The following is a 10,410-nucleotide window of genomic DNA, read 5'->3' as shown; positions in this document are numbered from 1 at the left end:
TGTAGTATTTATGGATTAATGGGCAATTGGACTCTGAAATAGGACTCAACTTGCTTTCCCATTATGTATGAAAAAATTAAAACATAAAAGAAAAGCATGTGAAAAAAAGATCACCAGTTTTAAAGTTTGCAATTGTGATGGCCCATTGCTTGTAATCTTAGACTCTGGGAAATGGAGGCCAGAGCAGCCTACAGAAAACCTTGTCTCAAAAAACAAAACAGAACAGAACAAAATAAACAAAATAAACAAAATAAACAAAAGCCTACACACTCAGGTGATATTTGGTTTTTCCTAATTTAGCTCTTATCCTGCTGAAGGAATTCTTTCCTCCCCCTCCCCCAAGAGGCTCTATCAGCTCATTCCTAGTTTACATTGCAGGTTCAGGTTATTGTTTCTTCAGGAGAGTTATTTGTTGAGGGATGCTGCGAGGTATTTGTTTAGAAGGGATGCTATGGCAGCAGCATCTTCAGCTGTGGAACCCGGGAGAGGTTCAGTTTCAGGGTCTGGTGTGTGTGGCCAACACAGCTCCTGTCGTGGCTCCAGCCGGTGGGAATTTTTGTTTTGTTTTGTTTTTTCGTGGGGACAGGAAAAAGACAAAGAGAAACATGAGGGAGCAGGGTTGAGTAGGGCAGGGCAGTCTGAAGAAGAAGGTTTTTCTGCCAGGGAAGGATTTTTTTTCTCCAGGGCTTTTTATCACTGTGTTTGTGTTTTGAGAGTCAACTGTCACCTAAAGTAGAGGAACAAGTTTTTCCACGTCTAGACCTCAAGCTAGAAATTAAAAGGTCCTTTATAAAAGAGCCTTTGAAGGTCCCACCGAGATTTGAACTCAGATTGCTGGATTCAAAGTCCAGAGTGCTAACCATTACACCATGGGACCCACAAAAAATAATGAATATGTAACCACAGTTGTGGAACTTTCTATGAACTGTAAGGTCAAGCTTCAATTTTGACAGGGATTTTTTTGAGGGGAAGGTAACACACTAATTAATGAGAGAGGTTAATTAATTAATTAAAGAGAAATTGCTATCTTTCTCTTACACAGTTTAGGGCCCGTGTAAGACAAAGGATAGACAGACACCAACATAGAGTTAGATACAGCCAAGTGTGATGTTTGGGGATAAAACTGGAACAAAGATTTCCTGAGTCTCAGGTGATTTGCATTATAGTACACTTATGCAAATTTTACAAAAACATATTTTATTTAGAGTGACCTCCACTAAAGCTATGGAAAAGGCTCCTCTGATGAGAAATTTTGACACTTAATTTAACACTCGATAAATATCATTCTAGGATGTAATTTGACCATGAATATAATAATAATCTCCCTGTGCTGGAGGGATGGCTCATCAGTTAAAAATACTGGCAGCTCATTCGGAGGATCCGGGGTTCAGGTCCCAGCCCATATCAGGCAGCTCCCTACCCACCTAAAAACTCCAGAACCAGGGGACCTGACACCCTCTGGTATCCTAGGGCACTGGCACACATATGATAACATTCAGACAAGCAGACTGGCACACACACACACACACACACACACACACACACACGAACACACAGAAATCAAAAACTGAATTTAAACTTAATTTAAGCTGTTTTTTCCCTTAAAAATGTCCAGAAATATTTTCATAGTTATGTCTAAGAATAGTCATTGTGGTCCTACAAACTTGGATTAATGCAGGTCTAGTTAACTGCCACTAAATAGAATGTGACAGTTGTGTGTGCTACCTGATGACTTGGAAGTTTGGGAAACAGGGGTTTAAGTTTAAACAAACGAGACTCTGTTGTCGTTGAAGTGTTCTGTACAATGTGCAGGATTCCTGGGGGTGGCTGTGTCTGCCACAGGTGATTGATTCAATGCTGCAGATCCAGAGCCCAATTACAGTTTATCCTGAGCTATCTACAGCCCTCTAAATAGCTATTGCTTGCACACCTATGTCGTGGACTAACAGATGAAAACCAACTGGAATCTATTAACTTACTAAAACCTTATTTCGACAAACTGAAGGACGCTCTCAGACAGCATCTGGGGCCTGTAGCTCACATTTCTCCATTTGGCTGTGACCCACCTTCCTGATGTTTCTGCAGATGCATTTGAAAAGTGCCCTGACCTATAACTTTCTTTGTTCTGTTACTATATTCATGAAATTACACTGTTCATCATTGGAACATGGACTTTATGGTAACCTAAATACTGTGTTCCAGGGTTATGATCACTCGTAATTAACTTCAGAATAAATTATCTTAGTGTTTTTAGGGTGAGAGGTAGGATTTGTTCTTTCATTTCTTGTCAATAATAGCATTACATCTTGTAAGTCATAATATGCGAAATATATATTCACTTAAAAATAGGTTGGAAAGATACACATCAAATTCTTGGCTTCATCCTGGACATGAAGTAACTTTTCACCTTTTGCTGTGCTTGTGGTATTTGACTTTTGTAGTTTTTTGCTAGTATATATCAATATAGTAATTACAATAAAAAAATCTACAAAAGCCAAATATCCCTCAGTAAGAGACTTTCTTATAAGTCACGGTGAGTACATTATGCAGAGTGTGAAGGAGCCAGAAGAATGCGAAAGCTCAGGGCAACATATGAATAGTGGTCGGGAAAATGAAGGGGAAGGAAGCTCGGTCTCAGTCCTGAGATCTGCAGACTTGAACAAAATATTTAAATATAATTGAATTAGTGACCATTCAGTCCCAGGCCTCATAAGAATCTGTGTAAATGTTCCGATTATTCAAAACTTCTCAAATTAGAAATGCCAAAATATGAACAATCAAATAGAGACCAAAGAAGAAAGAAAAGGAGCGAGGAAAGAGAAATTCATCAACATTTCTCAGGCATCTTTGTCTACTGAGTACTCCTAAGACTATGAGGTAAGTCGGGGTGAGGAGGGGAAAGTGAGCCAACCGCAAGGCTAGAATGTGGGAGGAGTCTTGTGCTCTTGGCTTCTGGCTGACACTGGTGGTCTACAGCCCTTTCTTCTGGTTGGTTAGATAAATTCGGTCAAGGTCTGCCAGACTTGAACATCAAATACTTTTCCTGGAAGGGCACACTGCTGAGAGGAGGATTTTCCGGTAACCACAATAGTGATTCACGGACCCCCCCCCCCCCCAAGAACACTTGTCAGCCGAAGTAAAGCAAAGACAGAGGCACAGCTCTGGACTGCTACCTGCGGCACCGAAGAAATACTATTAACATTAATAGTATTTACTATTAATACTATTAATAATACTAGTAATAGTAATAATGCTATTAGTATTAATACTATTAATACTTTACTGACCTTGAATACTTGGCCTTATGTCCTAATGACCCAGTATGAAGCATATCTTATCAAAACATTTCACACCTAGATTTTCAGCATGAGGTTAAGAGAAAGAAATTCTCAGAAGGAAAGTGAGACAGTCTACATCAGTATTTGTTAACCTGTTGCTTGAGACTTGCTGGCAAACCTCTGTCTCCAAAAATACATTACAATTCATAACAGTAGCAAAATGACAGCTATGAAGCAGTAAAGACAATACTTTTATTTCTGAGGTCACCACAACGTGAGGAAGTGTATTAAAGGGTCACGCCATTAGGAAGGTTGAGAACCACTGGGCTAGAGCACAGCTGTGAGCGTCTGTGAGTCAGGGGAGTCACAAAAGTGTCTTAGCACCAACTGTATATCCCATTTTGATGCCTCCCAAATTACAACCCAAAATTCTAGGGTGGATACCTTGGATGGAATTACAATCTGATAAAATACAATTAGGAGCCTCTGTGGTTGCAAGTCCTTTTGCTGTAAATCCGTTTCTAATGAGGTTTCCTGAATGTGCAGGTTTGCAGCCAGGACAGAGAAAGGCCTTAAGCAAGTGTTAATTGTGGAATCCTTGATTCTTAGCTTGTGAGAGACTTTACCCAGACTCCTGGGTTAAAGTTTCCTTTCCTTTCTCAAGCTCCCTAATCTCAGTCTCTCTATCTTGCCTCTCATGCAGACTTTGTTAGTTTTCTGGAGCCATGCTTCCACAGACCAGTTTGTAGGGTGTGTAGGGTGAGCTTACTGATTTCCCTATCTGTAAATCACAAGAGTGGACTAGTTCTATAGTTCTTTTTCATCAGGAGAAGGGGAGGGAGAGAAGGGATGAGGACTGTGGGAGGGGATGAACGGGAGAAAGGCAATGTGCAGGATGTAAAGTCGATAAGTAAAATAATAATAGTAAAATAAACAAACAAACAAAATGACCATAATAAGTAAATAAACAAAGCAAAACAACCACAATAAATAAATAAATAAATAAATAAATAAATAAATAAAACAACCACAAAATATAAGCAAAAACCCAAACAAACAAACAAACAAGCAAAATAACAAAAGAAACAAAAGAGCATTGAGAAATAGCTGTGCACGCTGGTGCATGCCTGTAGCCCAAGCACTCGAAAGCTGAGGCGGTAAGACCTTAAATTTCAAGTTAGGTTGAGCTTTTTCATGTTTCAAAAGAGAGATGAGAAGATATCGGATTATGCTGTCTTCTGCTCAGTAGACCATACAGACACTCTTATGATTTGTGTCATGGGACTGAGAGGGAAATTCAAAATTATTTGAACCTACAAATACCACCAGGGCTTGAGTTGTTTTCCTTGGCTTTTGAGAGTTAGTTGTAGAGAATGAGTTGATGAATTTCTAATATTAGACCTTGTAGACCACAGTGTTTTTCTTTGCTTTACCTAAGAAAATGTGACAAGGCAAACTAGTTTGAGTGTAATATGTTTCTACAAGACTTTTTGCAAGAGATCAAATTTTGCAGGAATGCAGGTGATCTCCACTTTACGTAGCATACAGCACCAGGGACACCATAGGCAAAAACTCCAATTGAAGAGTATATGCCTTTTTTTAGTACATTGAATAAATATAAACCAGAATTTCAATCGTCGGGAAAATAATACTTTTAAAGAAACTTTTACTTTTGTTCATCATATCAGAATTATTCATAAAGATGAGATTAATCCCAGAGGTTGAAATTCTTTAAAGAACAGTTTAAGAGGTTGCTATCTATTTGGCATTTATTTTTATTCAGTGCCTACCAGACTTCGAAATACCAAAGAGTCAGAAAAGATTCTATGTAACACATGCTAATACCCAGTCTACTTAACTGACAATGGTGATCCACAGCAGGTCTGGCAATGCAGATAAATGGTAGAGTGCTTGTCTGGCATGTGCAAGACCTGCACTTTCATGGGAAGATCCACAAGTAGAAATGGCCAGATGTTTTTTAAGTCGGTAAAACTTACCCTAAATTTATAGTACTATGATGGGGATGTGGCTCGGTGGTAGAGTACTTGCCTGACATATAGGAGGCCCTGGGTTTATTACCCAGCAGTAACACACACACACACACACACACACACACACACACACACACACAGACGTGCACCACATTCAAGAGATAAAAAGAGTGTGAGAGAGAAACAGACATACAGACAGACAGACTATATTATTGCATTGGATGTGTTAGTAGCCTTGAAATTCTAAGCAGGGTAAAGAGGCTTCCATTAAACAAATTAGGGGCAATTTGAGCATCAGAACAATTAAGGGTAGAATAGATTTTAATCTAAGTCTATACTGACACTTAAAAAACAAACAAACAAAAACAGTTACAAGAGGAGAGACAGGAAGCTTTTTGTAGAAAATTTCCTGTTGTCTGTGTAGACAGAATTGTAAAGTGAGGGACCACCAGAGAGGAAGGTATTCCAACAAGCCCTTTGAATCCTAGAAGTCTGACACAGAGATTACACTGTTGGGCTTTGGTTTCACTTAGATTTGGATATGACCACACTCTGGTTTTTCGCTTTTGGAATAATAAGGTTTTTTTGGTTTTTGGTTTTTTTTTTTTTTTTTTTTTTTTAAACTTATTTTGATTTTACAGGAGCCAGTGGTTAAAGATACTTTGGAATTTTAAAAAGGCTTTGAATATTTTAAAGAGACTGAACTTTTAAAGCATTTTAATTTTTACAAAACTCTGTAACTTTTAAAATTTAAAGTATGTTCTATATTGTGGTGTTGCTATGAATATGGCATCTTGGGGACAACGAGAAGGGAAAGGTTATGGTTTAATGGTGATGTGTTTGCCTGTCAAGTTAACAAGGGGTCAATTGTGGTGGCTACAGATGTATTGGAAAGAGAGATCCTGAATAGACAAGTCTGTGGTGCATTTTCTTCTTTTTTCTTTCTTTTTTTAATCCCTCAGAACTGTTGTTTTTCTTTTTTCTTCCTTCACTACATTATTTCTCCCTAATTATCTATCTTATACTTTCCCCACTCCACCCCACACCTTTTAGCCAGGCTCTCAAGTACACCTTGCTTTTTTCTCTCTTCACTGAGTGCAACTTCACTTTTTATCTTCTCCAGTCCTCCTCTTACCACCTACACTTGTCGATTGTAGATTATACTGATTGAATTCCCCACAGTGTTCACATGAATCTAGCTTCTCTCCCCTCTCTTACCCCACTCCCCTTCTTTCCTCCTTTCTCCTCTTTTTGACAGATTATTTGTAGCCCATACTAGCCTGGAGCTACACAAGTACCCCAGGCTAGGCTGGTGGTAGCCATACTCTGGCCTCAGCTTCCTGACCGCAGGGATTATCGATATGCAACACCATCATCTGAAGAATTCAGTTTACCTATACAAAATTGATGCTCGAGTGTTCAATAGTACACATTTAAAGTCACAACACCCAGCGTTTTCAACACACACAGGGAGAGAAACACAGAATAGAAAAACGAACAAAACATTTTTCTGAGTTTTGTACATGGAACACTCGACGGAGTAGACCATTACCAGAAACATTTGCTGCCTCTTCCTGGGTGAGATTACTCTGCCCACCGCACGCACAGCCGTCGGCTGAGCCAGTTAGACTCATGCTGGGAAAAAGAAATGTAAGCCGAATTGATATAGTAGTGTTGGATGGAAACCATAGACTGTCCTCATTCTGCCCTGCTGTAAGCAACCCTTTGGGTCCCTCTGGTGACCACTTGAACGTTATTGTTTAAGAGTGCGTTTATAGTTATCTTAATTCTGAAAATATGGCCTTCCTATAACATTAGTTGACTTGATAAAGGGGCCACCTAATCTTTGAGTAGTAAGAGTAATTAGGGGATTTTAGAATGAAAAGATACGTCAGGATTTAAATAAGAAGCCATTAGAATTTTCTCAACCTTTGAAGAAAATAGACAGGGTGTAAGGGCTCACACCTGTAACCCCAGCCCTCAAGACAGAAAAATTGCCCTTAATTGGAGGCGAATCTGTACTACAAAGTGAGATCGTATCTCAAACAAAACGAGACGAAAAGAAGTTAATTAGTTAAACTTGCAAACAACCGCGATCAAAGGGGGAAATGATAGTAAACGTTCCCCTGGTCCCAAAGACTGGTGCAGGGATTCAGAAGTCAGAAAGTGGGTTTCTGCAGGCATGGGACCAGTCTTGTTCTGTGTCTCTCACCTTTCCCTGACTTGCTCTGTGGGAGAAGGGACCTTGTGTTACAGGAACTGAAGGGTGAGCATTTTCATAGACAATTGATATTCTTGGTCTTTTCGAGAGCGTTCCACGTGAATAATACACAATAAATTGAAATTAAATATACGGTCCAAAATAAAAAAAATCCCCCCAAACCAAAAAACCAACCAACCAACCAACCAACCAACCAACCAACCAAAAAACCCAAAAACCTTAAGAATACATTTAAATTGCTTTAAACTAAATGAACGGAAATGACCCTTAGAAATTAAATAACGGTATGTTTTCAAGCTCTCTGCAGCAGTTGGCTCCATGGCTTAGTTGGTTAAAGCGCCTGTCTTGTAAACAGGAGATCCTGGGTTCGAATCCCAGTGGGGCCTGTGTAGCTGCTCATTTTTTCTTTGTGAACAACTTGTGGATGAAGATGATACTCTCCATAAGGTGCTGTTAGACCTCTTGAAAATGGCGGGATAATAAAGAATATGCCTAAACTTCCATAAGCCTTAGTCTCATTTCAAATGGATAAAATTTACAATAATAAAAAGGGCGATAAGTCAGAGGCCTAGATTATTTCCAGCAGCGTTTGCTTGCCTGGGCCCTCCGCGCGCACAGTGGCCCAGCAGTGGGAGAGAGGGCGCACAGGACACCTCGGCTGGTGTTCCAGAACAGAAAAAGGCTGTTGCCAGCCTGGAAGCTGCTTGTGGGACTCGCTGACTCTAGCGAGTTTCAGGGAACTCCTGACCAACCACCAATTATAACAATTTGGAAAGAGCCCTCTTTCCAAACAATTCTGGATCGCGGCTTCTCAAGCAGGGTTCCCGCGGTTTGTTGAGTGAATGAGAGAACTAATGTCTCCGATCTCTCTGTTTTCTATCTTCAGGGTCAAAAGCAGGTCTCTCCGCTTCTTTTCAGCTTCCTTCAATTCTCTTGCTTGCTTTGAGATTCAGTAGTGGGTTTGGATCAACATCACCTGGGGTCTTGATGACGGTTGGCGATTAAGGAGTCCTTAGTCTAAGCTAGTTAGGTGTACTGCGCTGGTGCAGAAGGGGTTGCAAGTACAAAAGGGGTCGCAAGTTCCTTCTTCCAAAACTTGCGAATCAGCCGGCGAGGAGAGCCCACCTCCCCTACCCACTGGGCTTCCCGCCCCTCTGCTTTCTGCTCCTGCTTCCGCTCAGAATTCCATGTTGAAGAGACCAGAGATGCAAGGATGCTTTCTTTTAAGGAATGGAGGTTCCTTGTTTGCTTGTTTGTTTTTTGAGATAGAGTCTCTCTGTGTCGTCCTGGCTGCCCTTGAACTCCAGCCTTTGCCTCGAGAGTTAGGATTAAAGGCGCTGGCCGCCAAATCTGACCAGGGAGTTTTCGTTTTAATAATGATTGACTAACAAGAGCAACGGAATAATCTTATAGTAACAATATTTTTATTTTTCTCACAACATTGAGTGAAAAACAGCAACTCAGGATAATTGTATATTCTGGCATGACTTTCCTCCTGTACATTTAAAGACAACCTTTTCTATTGTTTATGGATTCGAATATACTTAGCAGAGCAGAAAATGTGGACATGTTGGAGAACGCTTCTGCAGAGACAGCACGGTGGAGTTTAATCAAACTTCTGGGCAGTCTCAACCAGGCACGGAAACCTAGAAGTTTCTTAGTCTTTAGTCAACTATGGAAGCCTGGAAACACTGGTCCAAGAACCGGCCAAGACAAATGATCTTTATATCATGCAGAGGTTTTTTATTTATTGTTTGTTTATCTCCTCTCTCTCTCTCTCTCTCTCTCTCTCTCTCTCTCTCTCTCTCTCTCTCTCTCTCTCTCTCTCTCTCTTCCTTTCTTTTTTCTTTCTTTCTTTTAAATCAGTGCTGCTATCAGAAAGTACCATCCACTTTAGGGGTGACTCTTCCCACATCAATTAAGACAATCACGATAATTTCTCAGGTGAGGCTCCCTACTCTCGCGATTCTGAGTGGCAAATTGACAATAAACCAACCACCACCTTGTACTCAGTTTCCAATGGTCACACTGGAGAATTCATAGCAAAGTTTACCCACAGTCTGGTGGGCTCGTCGCAGGCGCGTAGGGCGGGGTCACAGGGAAGGTCTTCTCCTTTTACAGGATTATTGTTTATTTCCGGAGGGTCTCAAATCTGACTAAACTGGCCAACCACATGTAGCAAGGATTACAGAGGGATGATGAATTCTTTCCCTTTTCGTTTTCTTTACTAAAACCCTCAGTTGAGAGGCATGTGGCAAATTACGCACTTTTGGGTGTTTGGAGAACACTGGATTCTTCTTTGGTTGTTGTTGTTTGTTTGTTTTGAGATGTCTCGATTTGTAGCCCTCCCTGGCTGTTGTAGAATTCATTGGTAACAAGCTGGCTTTAACTCCCAGAAATCTGTCAATCTCTGCCTCCAGGGTGCTGGGATTAAATGCGTGAGATCTGCATTTTGCTTGTTATTGTACGACATTCAAGAAGTGATTTAGATTTTTAGAGTACCAATTATGTCTTTAGAATTATGTTCACAGCAAAGAGCGTGCCATTTAGTTAAAACTAAAGAATACAGCCAGCTGTTCATGTTTCGGACATTTGTTAGCCTTTTACACCCTAGACTTATGTGCGACCACGTGGCCTAATGGATAAGGCGTCTGACTTCGGATCAGAAGATTGAGGGTTCGAATCCCTTCGTGGTTGGTAATTTTTTCATCTCGCTTGTACCCGAATTGTAACTTTCTAGTTAGATGACCCGTTGGTTAAGAAGCTTTCAGAGCACAGAGTGTTCCCGGAGTCTGGTCCACAAGTTCTGAATAAGCCAGTCACTGTGGCAGCGGTGTGAGTGGATGGCTACTGTGGCGTGGGTGGCCACTAGTCTGAATCGAATCTTGCTTTGCCCAAGTGTATAATGTTGGTGTTGCAG

At 40.6% G+C, this 10,410-nt stretch overlaps 3 non-coding genes across 3 annotated transcripts; 2 read left to right on the top strand and 1 right to left on the bottom strand.

Annotated features, from left to right (window-relative positions):
• Positions 1-805: 805 nt before the first annotated feature.
• Trnaq-uug (transfer RNA glutamine (anticodon UUG)) lies at positions 806-877 on the bottom strand. The gene has a single exon. It is a non-coding gene; the product is annotated as a tRNA-Gln (tRNA).
• A 6,925-nt stretch (positions 878-7,802) lies between these two features.
• On the top strand, positions 7,803-7,876 carry Trnat-ugu (transfer RNA threonine (anticodon UGU)). Its single transcript has one exon. It is a non-coding gene; the product is annotated as a tRNA-Thr (tRNA).
• A 2,238-nt stretch (positions 7,877-10,114) lies between these two features.
• Positions 10,115-10,187, top strand: Trnar-ucg (transfer RNA arginine (anticodon UCG)). The gene has a single exon. It is a non-coding gene; the product is annotated as a tRNA-Arg (tRNA).
• Positions 10,188-10,410: the final 223 nt, after the last annotated feature.

This window comes from Arvicanthis niloticus, chromosome 8, assembly GCF_011762505.2.
Source record: "Arvicanthis niloticus isolate mArvNil1 chromosome 8, mArvNil1.pat.X, whole genome shotgun sequence".
NCBI lineage: Eukaryota > Metazoa > Chordata > Mammalia > Rodentia > Muridae > Arvicanthis > Arvicanthis niloticus.
This window is presented reverse-complemented; position numbering and strand designations above follow the sequence as displayed.